Genomic DNA, 12,297 nt, shown 5'->3' on the forward strand with positions numbered 1-12,297 from the left:
CTAGCCATCAGCATTAATCAACACTTTGATTCTCCCAAATACACTGAAAGTGGAACATGCTCTCTCTGATAAAAGCAGCTCTAAAGGATTAACTTAGGCCTCAATGAGCCAGGTGGCTTTATGCGGTTTAGTGTAGCTCATAAAAAATTGCAGAGTATATTTTACATGTGAAACTCTTCCTGAGGGAACAGTGCACATTTCTGCTGTAAGTTTGAATAGAAACCTAAAAGCAACACAGCTAAACTAGCAGAGACAAGGCGAGTACACCCCGGTAGTCTTCTCTAAATGTTTATCTTCCTTATATATGTACCTCTTTAGATTTAGCAAGTTTCAGTGAATCAACCAGGAAGAAATGCTGTTCATCAGAGTAGGTATTCTTATTTTCCGTTGTAAACTTGCAATGTTGTTGGTGTCAGATTCCAGAGAGTTCCTTGGAATGCAGTGGCTGGAGGAGGGAGGGGGTGGAGTCGGTGGAGGAGGGTGTGTCTCTCTTTGTGATGTGTGATCCTGTCTTTCACTCACTTTTCGCCTTGACACTCCAAAGGAAAGTATATTTAAAATACCAGCTGTAGCACAACGTGCACTTGAATCCCAAGCCACTTTGCCACTGCAAATAAACCTGACAATCAATCAGCTCTGACCACAGATGTGTTACACAACAGGCTAAATTTGATTTGTCATTTATTTCAAAATTCCATTAAAAAGGTCCATTATGAAATTGGCACATGTTAAAATCTTACAGATATGTTGAGTAATGTATGAACTGCTAATAGCACCTGTATCCTCAATAGGCATGGATCACTTCCTGGCACCTGAATCACACAGGGGGCACAGATTTGTTGGCGCCATTCCACCTCCATTCTAGTCCTTCATGTCGCAGTCAGCTCCTGATGCTGCCTTTACCTCGTGTGGCACTTTTGTGACGTTTTCTGGCAAATCCTCTCTCTTCAGATAAACGCTAATTCCTAGGAATTGTACTGCAGACTGCTGTCAAATGAGGTAGTAATTCTACAGAATGGAAAACAGGTAACTATTTATGCTGCATGCTTTAATACACCATGATGTGGTCATATTTACAGATATGACTTTTAGTTTACATTACATTTACACAGCATGTCGCTTTTGGCAAATTGCTAATGCAAACAGACCACTGCAGACAGACACAGAGACAATTCAAATGGTTTGTTTTAGGAGGAGGCACATATGTGACAAAATAAAGACATTAAGCAACAAGCACCACACCTGAATAAGAAAGGGGAGGTGGGTAGGGCCAAATAATCACCCATCAAGGCTATGAAAAGAACTGTCAATGCTGTTCAGGAAATGCTGGTGGAATGAAAACTGAAGAGTTATAGGAAATGCAGAACTAATGGGAAACACCCTCAAGCATTTCTGCATATGGAATAACTGGTACACAGCCAGGACATAGTGGCTTTTACACTGGGCACTGATTACACATTTTGAAAGTGGCTATTAAATCACTGACTAGTATGGAGATGATATAAGTAAGAAACTGATTTTCTTTATTGACCATTTGTTCAGTTTATACCTGAAAGAGAGTTGCAGTCAGACTTATACAAAAACTAATACCATATGTATGGAATTTCAGAATGAAAGAAGTAAGAAAAAAAAAATAGATTCCTGACGATTTATTATTGCTGGGTGCTGGTGATGCCAGCATGTTGGAAGACAGCCTTCTCACATAACACGCAGCATAGCTTTTTTGACCAGTTTGTTGCTAGTAGTTGCTCACCACCAACGTCTCCAACGGCTGTTGGGGGGCAGTGTGGAATGGGATGGGAGCTCACGAGGTGTAGATCAAGCCATTCAGGTCTCTCCACATCAATGTGCTTGAGCTCCATGCAGTTTTTCAAGCTCTGCAGCAATTTCGTTCAGCCTTTCGCGGCAGGCATGTGCTTGTGTGGACTGACTACTCTGTATGTGGTGTTGTATCTCAATAACCTGCACTCACCAATGTTGCATGAGCTGGCATGCAGGGTGTCCCTGCGAGTGGTCTGGAGATCTCAGCAGCAGATGTCCTCTCCAGGGGGGGTCCTCGGTCCTCTGAGTAGTGCCTTCATCCACAGGTGCCTTCATCTGTGGTTCTCTCTCTCCATGGTTCTCTCTCCTGTTGTTTCAGGACAGGGAACCATGTCAGATTCTACTGCGAGTGGATCTGCTTTCTTAGGCATTGTGGCAACCGAACCCAGCCATGTTACAGCTCTGGGTTTGGGCCATGAGAGGGCTTAAGGGCTAACAGCCGCTGTCGTCTCTACTCTCCAGAGTGCAAGAGCTCCTGCTTTCTGCTTGCTATGCTAGAACTGATGGTATGTTGCCTGGTTTGCATTTCCTGGCTTCACAATTCTTGAAAGGGGTGCAGCATCTTTGCCCCCCTGAACGCCATACACTTCCCTCGTGGCGCCTTGACATTGTGCTTGAGGCACTTTCCAAGGCCCCCTTTGAGCCCCTTCAGTCTGTTTATTTGAAGTCCCTCTCTTTGAAGATGGTGCTCCTACTGGCTATTGTGTCGGCTAAGTGGGTGGGAGAGTTGCATGCACTTTCTGTGCATCCTTCTTGTCTTGCTTTTTGCAGGTGACAGCTCAAGAGCCTCACTGCAATCCTCCATCCTTCTTTTTGGAGGAGGGTCATCGTCTGTATTTGCTTTGCCCTGTGTGGGCTTTACAGTGCTATGTTAACAGGACCTTGATCTATAACGCCAGACCAACCTACTTCTTGTTTTCATGCTACACCCATATTGGGGCAGGCCTTGTAAAAGCAATATCTGTCTCATTGCATTGTGGATGCCATTGCTTTGGCATAAGAGTCAGCTGGGCTCCAGTTGCCTGAGCAGCTAGTGATTCATTCAACACATGGTGTGGCTACTTCTTGGGCTCTTTTCAGAGGTTCTCCATTATGCTGTAGCGAGTTGGTCTACACCACACACATTTATACGCTTCTACAGGTTTGATGTGCTGAGTGCTGCTCCATCCCTTACTGTACCTGTATTGACTGATTCTATGCCATCTGAGTTGGTCTTTGTTTCTCCCTGCCCCTTATGTCTGGTGCTTGTTAGAGTTCCTTGGGTATGGAGTCCATGATCCCACTGTGTTTAATTGTGAGTGTTCTGCCGATCAGGACTCCCTCGTGTCAGTGTATGTATACAGTATCCCATGCTCCCTTGGGGAACTGTTTCCGCAATTCAGATAATCATGGCTGCATCCGCAACCCAACGTTTGCAATAAACAGAAGACATTTTTCTTATCTGGGTGTTCAGCATTCTTATGACTTGTTCACACAGCCATTCCCGCATTCTGCAGAACTGAAATGGCATGTGTGGTTTCCAAATCAAATAAAACAAAAGTATACCTTGTGAACTTCCTTGATTATGGGTTTACTTTTTTTTTTTTTTTTTTACTTAATCGTGAAAATTGTAATTCATATGCTCTGTATGTAACTAGGAAAAACATCTTTAAGTCTTTACATGGTTTCTGTGTCAGAGTTTCAATTACATTGTTCTTTTAAAAGCATACATTTCTTTACTAATGTTCAACTGCAACATAAACCTATATACTTTAAAAAATATATGTTACAGTTTGAGCTAAACATGTTTAACATTTTCATTAAATGTGAAGCCACTTACAATACAGTTCTCTTTCACGCAGCAGCTGAAAGGATATGAATGCAATGGCAACTTTCTAGGAAGTCTTTGAAGTTTCTCATATCAAGCTAGTTATTTTTCATATGTTTGTAGTCAATTGCATTATAAATGCTTATAAAAGCAAGATGATTCATCACTTGCCTGATCTACCTCAAGTTTCATGTCCTTGAGGCCAATTGTTATTGCTACATGTGTGCTTTGTTTTGATAAATGGTATTTTAGCATCAGTGGTGCATGCTCCAAAAAACTGTCAATTACTAAGCAAGGGTTCAATTTTTCATGTTAAATACTGAAATCTGGGTTTATGAGAATGAGATAATTTAAGCTTAATTTTTGTCTAAGGGGACAGAGTCTATGCGGCAAGGCAGCATATGAATAAGAAAATTAGAAGCTATTTATCTTAGAAGGTATTACAGAAGAGGATTGTACAGACTATTTGGACATTCTAGGAAAGCTAGAGCAGGAATCCAGGTAGATAGTTGTTTTAAAGACTGGAGTGTAACAGTACAACTTTGGGGGAGGGGGTAAGGCATTAGTTGAGGGCATTAGGTCCTTTTCTAAAAATATACTTCAAGTATGAGAGAGCTCTAAACTTGAGTCATGGCTACAGAAGCAGGTTTACACAGTCTCCAATTCCACTTTGCCTGGTTCAGTGAGAAAAGTTAATCAGCCAAATAAGCCCTCCCACCCTTACTTATCGGTCAATTAATATATTTCACTCAGTGGGAAGCATTTCCAGATCTCCCGCTGAGAGGTCTCACAGCTAATGAACTGATTACATTATGGTTTTGAGTACTGGGCGTGAATATTCAAAGTCACCCTGAAGGAGTTCTTACCCCAAAAAGCACAACGATTCTAGGAATGCTGAACAATCCCATTAAAAACACCCCACAAAATGCTATAAACACAGTATTATCAGAAACACATATATAAATGACATACATCTGTAATGTATTAAATCATTTTGCAAAATAAACCAGAGGAGTATAACCTTCAGCTCTATTAATAATGTACTGATGTAAGAATAATGAAATATATTCATAGATGACTGCTTGCAGCTACTTAACTGCTTTTTCCTTCAACTCTGGTTTATATGATCGGAGAAGTATTGGTTCTTGAAATATATAATAGTTCAATAAGTATAGGATCCTCTTACATCATTTTCAAATATTTTTATACCAGAACTGATCTGATGGCCAGGTTCCTGGTATTAAACACCACTATGTATATTCAGACTATTATCATGCAATGTTCCTTTAATAGACCATAAATATAGATTTTATAGGAACAAATATGGATCTCTAAAGATTAGAAATGCTGCTAAACGTATTACAGGAATATCAAGAACTACATTCAGAAAAAAAAAAAAAAACTACTGTAATTTAAAGAATGCTAAAAAGCTGCCAGAGGGGAAAACTAACAAAAAATGAAAAAGATTGCACTTGGTTTCTTTGTGTTACAAAAGAATAAATCTATGTATAACGAGGCAGTGAGTAACGATGTAACTTGACAAAGGCTTGCACTTTAAAAAGGTCCCAGATTTCCCATCAAATGTTTTGAAAAGTGATTGTTCAGTTCTTTAACAATATTCTGGAGCTCCTAAATTAACAACTGTGGTTCTATCAGTACTCATTAGATAGATAGATAGATCAGGTTGTCATTGTAGACAAAAGGCCTTATGGATAAGGTACATGTCTACAAAGGTTTTGAGATATAAGTGGAGGATATTTGCATAACACGGAAGGGCCTGAGTTTGTTGATTTACTGCACCATTTGTCATCTTCTGCCTTGTCTGAATTGCATTTTTGCAAATTTCTTTGTCGGGTAAGGGTGTGTTGGATACCAGGTTAGAGGAACTAATGCAGTTAGTGGTGATACAGCAAACTTCTGAACTTCCTTGGAAGGGAATGCTTGGGGCACCAGCTGGCAAAGCATAGCCTATTTTCTTTGGAAAGAGATCAAGTTTAGTTCACTGAGGACTTATGAGGTCAGTCTCCACAGTCCTCAAATCATTTGTGGGATCAAATTCATATGATACAGCTACTGAGACTGGGATTGTTTTAATAAGAACCACCTCGCACAGGACAAAAAAAAAAAAATGCAGACTTTTGATGTTTATAACCCGCCCCCCCAAGAGCCATCCTCTAACGGACCAACATGTGTCGTTTTTTTTCCTCAACTACACACTCCATATCCACCCCCAGACAGAAAACAGTGAATCCTGATTTGAAAAACTGTTCTGAAATGTGGCTGATTTTATCAGCCGAAGAAAGACCTCACTGTTCTTCGTATGCCTAGATTCCCCTTATAAGGAATGCTGCGGCTGCACTGAAGTTAAAGTTATCACCATGGTGATCTAAGGAGTTACAGCCCTCTGTGGAGGACCATTGTTCATTCTGTAATAAATCCCATTTTTCTCAACTCCCACAGAATGCTATGTACAGATTCCACTTGCGATTAAACCACAGTAGGTCTGGGTTGCTCTCCAGTAATCATGCTTGCAAAATAGGAGCAAGACAGATGCACATTTTGTCCATTACAGGTGCTTCTGAAGTACACCAGGAGTTCTAGTAATAGGGCTTAAATCTTTCTATTCAAGTTGCCTGCACCTGGCAAACCTTATGCAGTTTAACAAATGAACGATCAGTGTGGCTGGAATTAGTTTTTTATGTCCATATTCTCCTATAGGATAACTGAGGTCTCTGATTCAGTTAATGTGAGATGCAATGACTCTAAACTGTTTTAAAGAATGTTGTTTTTAATTTATTTTACCCTACTTAGTTTCTGTATGAAGCTAAAGCAAAACATTATTTTGATGCAACAATTTAGTTACAAAATGAAGAAAATACCATCAATACCTAGATATTCTCTCTATATACACTCACCTAAAGGATTATTAGGAACACCATACTAATACTGTGTTTGACCCCCTTTCGCCTTCAGAACTGCCTTAATTCTACGTGGCATTGATTCAACAAGGTGCTGAAAGCATTCTTTAGAAATGTTGGCCCATATTGATAGGATAGCATCTTGCAGTTGATGGAGATTTGTGGGATGCACATCCAGGGCACGAAGCTCCCGTTCCACCACATCCCAAAGATGCTCTATTGGGTTGAGATCTGGTGACTGTGGGGGCCAGTTTAGTACAGTGAACTCATTGTCATGTTCAAGAAACCAATTTGAAATGATTGGACCTTTGTGACATGGTGCATTATCCTGCTGGAAGTAGCCATCAGAGGATGGGTACATGGTGGTCATAAACGGATGGACATGGTCAGAAACAATGCTCAGGTAGGCCGTGGCATTTAAACAATGCCCAATTGGCACTAAGGGGCCTAAAGTGTGCCAAGAAAACATCCCCCACACCATTACACCACCACCACCAGCCTGCACAGTGGTAACAAGGCATGATGGATCCATGTTCTCATTCTGTTTACGCCAAATTCTGACTCTACCATCTGAATGTCTCAACAGAAATCGAGACTCATCAGACCAGGCAACATTTTTCCAGTCTTCAACTGTCCAATTTTGGTGAGCTTGTGCAAATTGTAGCCTCTTTTTCCTATTTGTAGTGGAGATGAGTGGTACCCGGTGGGGTCTTCTGCTGTTGTAGCCCATCCGCCTCAAGGTTGTACGTGTTGTGGCTTCACAAATGCTTTGCTGCGTACCTCGGTTGTAACGAGTGGTTATTTCAGTCAAAGTTGCTCTTCTATCAGCTTGAATCAGTCGGCCCATTCTCCTCTGACCTCTAGCATCAACAAGACATTTTCGCCCACAGGACTGCCGCATACTGGATGTTTTTCCCTTTTCACACCATTCTTTGTAAACCCTAGAAATGGTTGTGCGTGAAAATCCCAGTAACTGAGCAGATTGTGAAATACTCAGACCGGCCCGTCTGGCACCAACAACCATGCCATGCTCAAATTGCTTAAATCACCTTTCTTTCCCATTCAGACATTCAGTTTGGAGTTCAGGAGATTGTCTTGACCAGGACCACACCCCTAAATGCATTGAAGCAACTGCCATGTGATTGGTTGGTTAGATAATTGCATTAATGAGAAATTGAACAGGTGTTCCTAATAATCCTTTAGGTGAGTGTATATACAGTAAATGGCCACCATGATATATAGCTCATTGTGACATCATTTTAGTTTTTTAAAGTAATCTCAACCAGAAACTTAGATGGTTGGCGAACTGAAATCATACATGGCTTTCCTAAAAGCAAAAATGTAATGAAAATGTGTTCAGGAATAGAACACACACCACAACACTCAAATCCTTTTAGTTTTCAACAGGAATGCTTATTTAAAGTTATGAAGCAGGCTGTCCAGTGCTGTCTCAGGAATGTTCACAAGGGAAGGGTGTGACCTTGTTAACCCCATTATTTTTTTCTACAGCATTTCTTTACTGTTGTTTTTACTGTAAAAATGTATTTTTTATTGCTCCTGAGTGGCACATCTGGGAAAAAGACTCAATCTACTGTGCCAGATGAGTTCTACAGGCTTGGGATGGTAAACTGTATCATTGGCTGACTGAACAGTTGTTCCCAGTGAGGGTGAAAACTGATTTGATCACATGGGAAGATGTAGACTCAGCTGGGAGATTCTAGACATTTATTGGCCGGACACCTACAGCAGATCAGTGAGAGACACGGTCATTGTGCAATAGATACCTAACATTTCCTGTTTCTTTTGGATATTATGCTGGAAAAGCAGTGATTAGTCACATAGCACATGCATATGAGAAAGTATATGTACTTTCAGTGCAGCCGACATTCAAATCGAACAGAACTATGTGTGACCAAAAAGGAGGGTTACAAAGGAGGAAATGTATGCCAGTGCAGACCGACTCTAATTTGTTAATTACAGATTCTTTCCAAATTAGTATGTATTATTTTACTTTGACAACATACCAAAAAGTAAACACTTCTGTGCATCAAAAGTCATTATATAACAGTACTTCAGACACATTGTCTCCTGACGTCCACATAAACTATTAATCCATGAAATCAAGATGACCCAACTATCTTTATGTGTGTTAAAATGTTATGACCACAACAATTCTCTGCTGGCATTTTAGAAAGATGGAGTACATCTATTTTGTAAAGTGCCAATTTATCTGCCTGCTGCCTGTCTCCAAATTGTTGATTCGGAAAATTATTTTAAGCTCTCGATAAGAATGTACTGTACAGTGTATATTTCAGATTAGCCTTTGAAATTGATTCCCAGTACTTCAAAATGCTGCAGAAGGACTGTTTGGACTATAAATAATGCTAACAGGTAAAACAGTTTTCCTTTGTTGATGTGTATTTTGGGAAAGTTATTAGTGTATTCAGAGAATTATTTTTTATAGAAGACAGCAACTTTTTATGACAGTCCCTTCAATCATTTAAATCCATTACACGCTTTTTAAATATGTTGAATATTTGAAAATACAATCTCAATTGTACTTCACAACATACTCGGCACAACAACAAATATTGTCTAACATTACCAACACATTGAAAGTAAATGTTGAGTAGCAACATTTCCTTTGCTCTCCTTGTTGGGAATTTGTTAGGAATCTTGTGTCTTTAATCTTCTTATGTTGTGTTAATGTTGTGCTACATTTATCTTGTTGTGATGTACAAATAAGATTAGGCTATATTTTCAAATACAAAGCATTGATTCAAATACAAATGATTGAAAATTGAGAATATAAAATACTAGTGAAAATACATAATTTAAGTATCAATATTTACAATGACAGTGTAAGTGTCAAACAGGATACAATTTGTACTTTTTCAAATACAAAATTGAAATGGTATTTGATGTAATTAAAAATACAAATATGTAGGGTTATTTGACCCAAGTCTTGTGTGTGTAAGCATAACATAACTCCTTTAGCAGGGTTTTAATTAAACAGGTATCTGTATACAATCCCCATCTCTACAGTCCAGCTTTCCTCTACTTTGCTGTCTTGCCTCTCTCCCTTTACGACCCCAAGACTTATATATTAAACACAAACCACCGCTTTCCCTTTACATAAAATAGACAAGCAAAATACATGGATGTAGCATATACTAACAAAACGCATTGCTGCTGTACATTATTCCAAAATAAATAATCTGCTATACATAAGTAAAAAACAACTATATATACAATTCAAGTGATTGCCTATAGTCCACAGCAGCCAATGGGAAATGAAGAGCACTGCAGCTACATTCACACTGAACAACTGCAGGACACAGACTGACAATCAAAAACGTGCAACTAAAATCAGCAATCAAATGTAGCACAAGCAATCTGATCAATTACAAGATATAATTTCCCCAATTATCAAATGCCAATTAACACACATATGTGTATTGACAAAGTAGCATTTACCAGCCAATGACATCATCACTTCCTTAACTAAGGCCACTATTGATACGAACTACAAATACAGGCAAACAGGATGTCTTAGGACAATACCAGATCAACAACTCAATAATGAGATGCATTTGTGGCACTCTGCTCAACCCAGTCTCACAAACAAATGCCATTAAATCATACACTACAAACCAACGGTGAGCATAACAGCATGTCAACACTAATACATGTGCATCTTACCTTATATCGTTCTTTTCTTGATTTCTTCATCGAGGATTCAGTCACTAGTACGTCATCAAAGCCCTCAGCCATCAACGAAGTCAAATACAGAAGCACGCTGGAGTTTCTCATTATAATTACAAATACATTATAACAGTGTGGTCAGGGGCCCCCTGGCGGTTGGAGGCCCCAGGCAGCTGCCCCACTTGCCCGGGTGGTAATGTGGCCATGCTTTTATATGGAAGTTAATTTTAAAGCTTGATGTGCACCACAGCCTCAGATATCAGTAAATAATAATAATAATAATACAAATAATAATTAATACAGAACATACACTGCATAGTCTCTGTAAATGGGGATGCACTTTTCTCCCTAACTCTCCCCCAACTCTCAAAATAGCCGAGGAAGACATTTATGAATCACACGTCTGTTTCTGTATCTAAAACACATTTATCCAAACCTTTCTGAAAAGAGAGTGATGTTAAACTATTCTGTTAAATTCAGAAATATAGTTTCAGTTCAAGGCAGGATGGGGCGAACTGGGTAGGGGATAAACTTGGACACAAAATCATTATGTTTGTTTGTTTTGTTTGTTTTTTGGATCCCTGAATTATTAATATGTTGCTTCTGTGTTGTAACTCATCGAAGCATTGACATAGTAGTGAATAACTACTGAGCCCTGTGCTTCTACTGAGTAATCTGCTTTCCTGTAGTGTTCTACTGTATATTGGCAAGTGAGGATTTCGCATAGTGACAGCTTTGGGGGAGAAGTTGAACAGATGAGACAGAGGATGAGGAACAATGATCAATGGAGGTAAACGTGATGGTGAATGATGACTATGTCCCTTACCACAGTAGAGAATGAGGATGAATTGACATGTGGCCCCGTATGTTATAGGCAAGACTACTCTATCTTCAAATGGGGCTTCCCAGGGCATCTTTAATGACAAACTCGAGTGAATATCAACTGTGAATATAATATATGTGTGGGGTGACAACATCTATCTTCCATGTTATTCATCACACAATTAGTTTTAAATGATGTCAATTACTTCTGACCAACTGTCCCACTCTGTCACCGGCCTTAGTGGATTAAAGCCATGGACGTTGTTTCCTTCCTTATCTATCTCCCTGTCAACCATGCCCCATCCCTCCCTCCTCTCTTCATCTCCCTGTCAATCTGGCCCCATCCCTCTCCCATTCTCTCCAAACTTAGCAATTATATTTAGCAATTAAAGAATTACAATAATGAAATATAATTAGCGATGAAACCCCATAAGAAAAGCAGAGTATTACTTGTTTGTAGTGCACTTAAAACCCATATTCTGTTTAGAAATTAATATTACTATGGGGGGTAAAGCATTAAATATAATGCCATCAACTTTTGTACGCACCAGCCTGGATGGCGGCTTCATAGGTACTACCACCAACAAACAAACAGTAGGTCAATAGCTCAACCTGGGTTTGAAAAACGCACCTGGTCTTCATTAACCAGGCTTCTGTACTTAATGTGTTGCAGGTGTGAGTGCACACGAGCCGAATGAGACAACGCACCTGTCTGGTGGTGGCGCGGCTCATCTGCAGTACATGGGGCTTGGATGGCAGAGCACCTAGCTGAGTGTCTTTTTACCCCCCTTATGAAGGGATGGTTGCCAGCTCCTCATTTTATCTCATAAAAGTTGATCCCGTGCCAGCAAATCCCATTAGCTATTACAGCAAATGAGCCTGCTTCCACACGGAATTGCACAGGGGTGCGTCTGTTGAAGAGTTTATGGAAAGGCTCATCCAGTTTGATTGTTGCTATTTTTTTTTTTGTTTGGTAAGGGCTGACAAAGGTCAACTATTTAGTGCAGAAATTAAAATCTTCAACATGCACACAGTTTTGCACTCCAAAGGGAAATTATTCACCATTATCAGAATTGAGGTCTACATTGCTTAATACTCAAAAAGTAAAATAGATATGGAAGGCCAAATTAAAACAGTGTAGCTCTTCACTAAAGTGTTAGGAAGTGGAATAAATCAAATTATAGAAATGCTCAAGACCTCTACTCTGCTGTCCATGTATTTTAT

The sequence above is a fragment of the Amia ocellicauda genome, chromosome 13 (assembly GCF_036373705.1).
Source record: "Amia ocellicauda isolate fAmiCal2 chromosome 13, fAmiCal2.hap1, whole genome shotgun sequence".
NCBI lineage: Eukaryota > Metazoa > Chordata > Actinopteri > Amiiformes > Amiidae > Amia > Amia ocellicauda.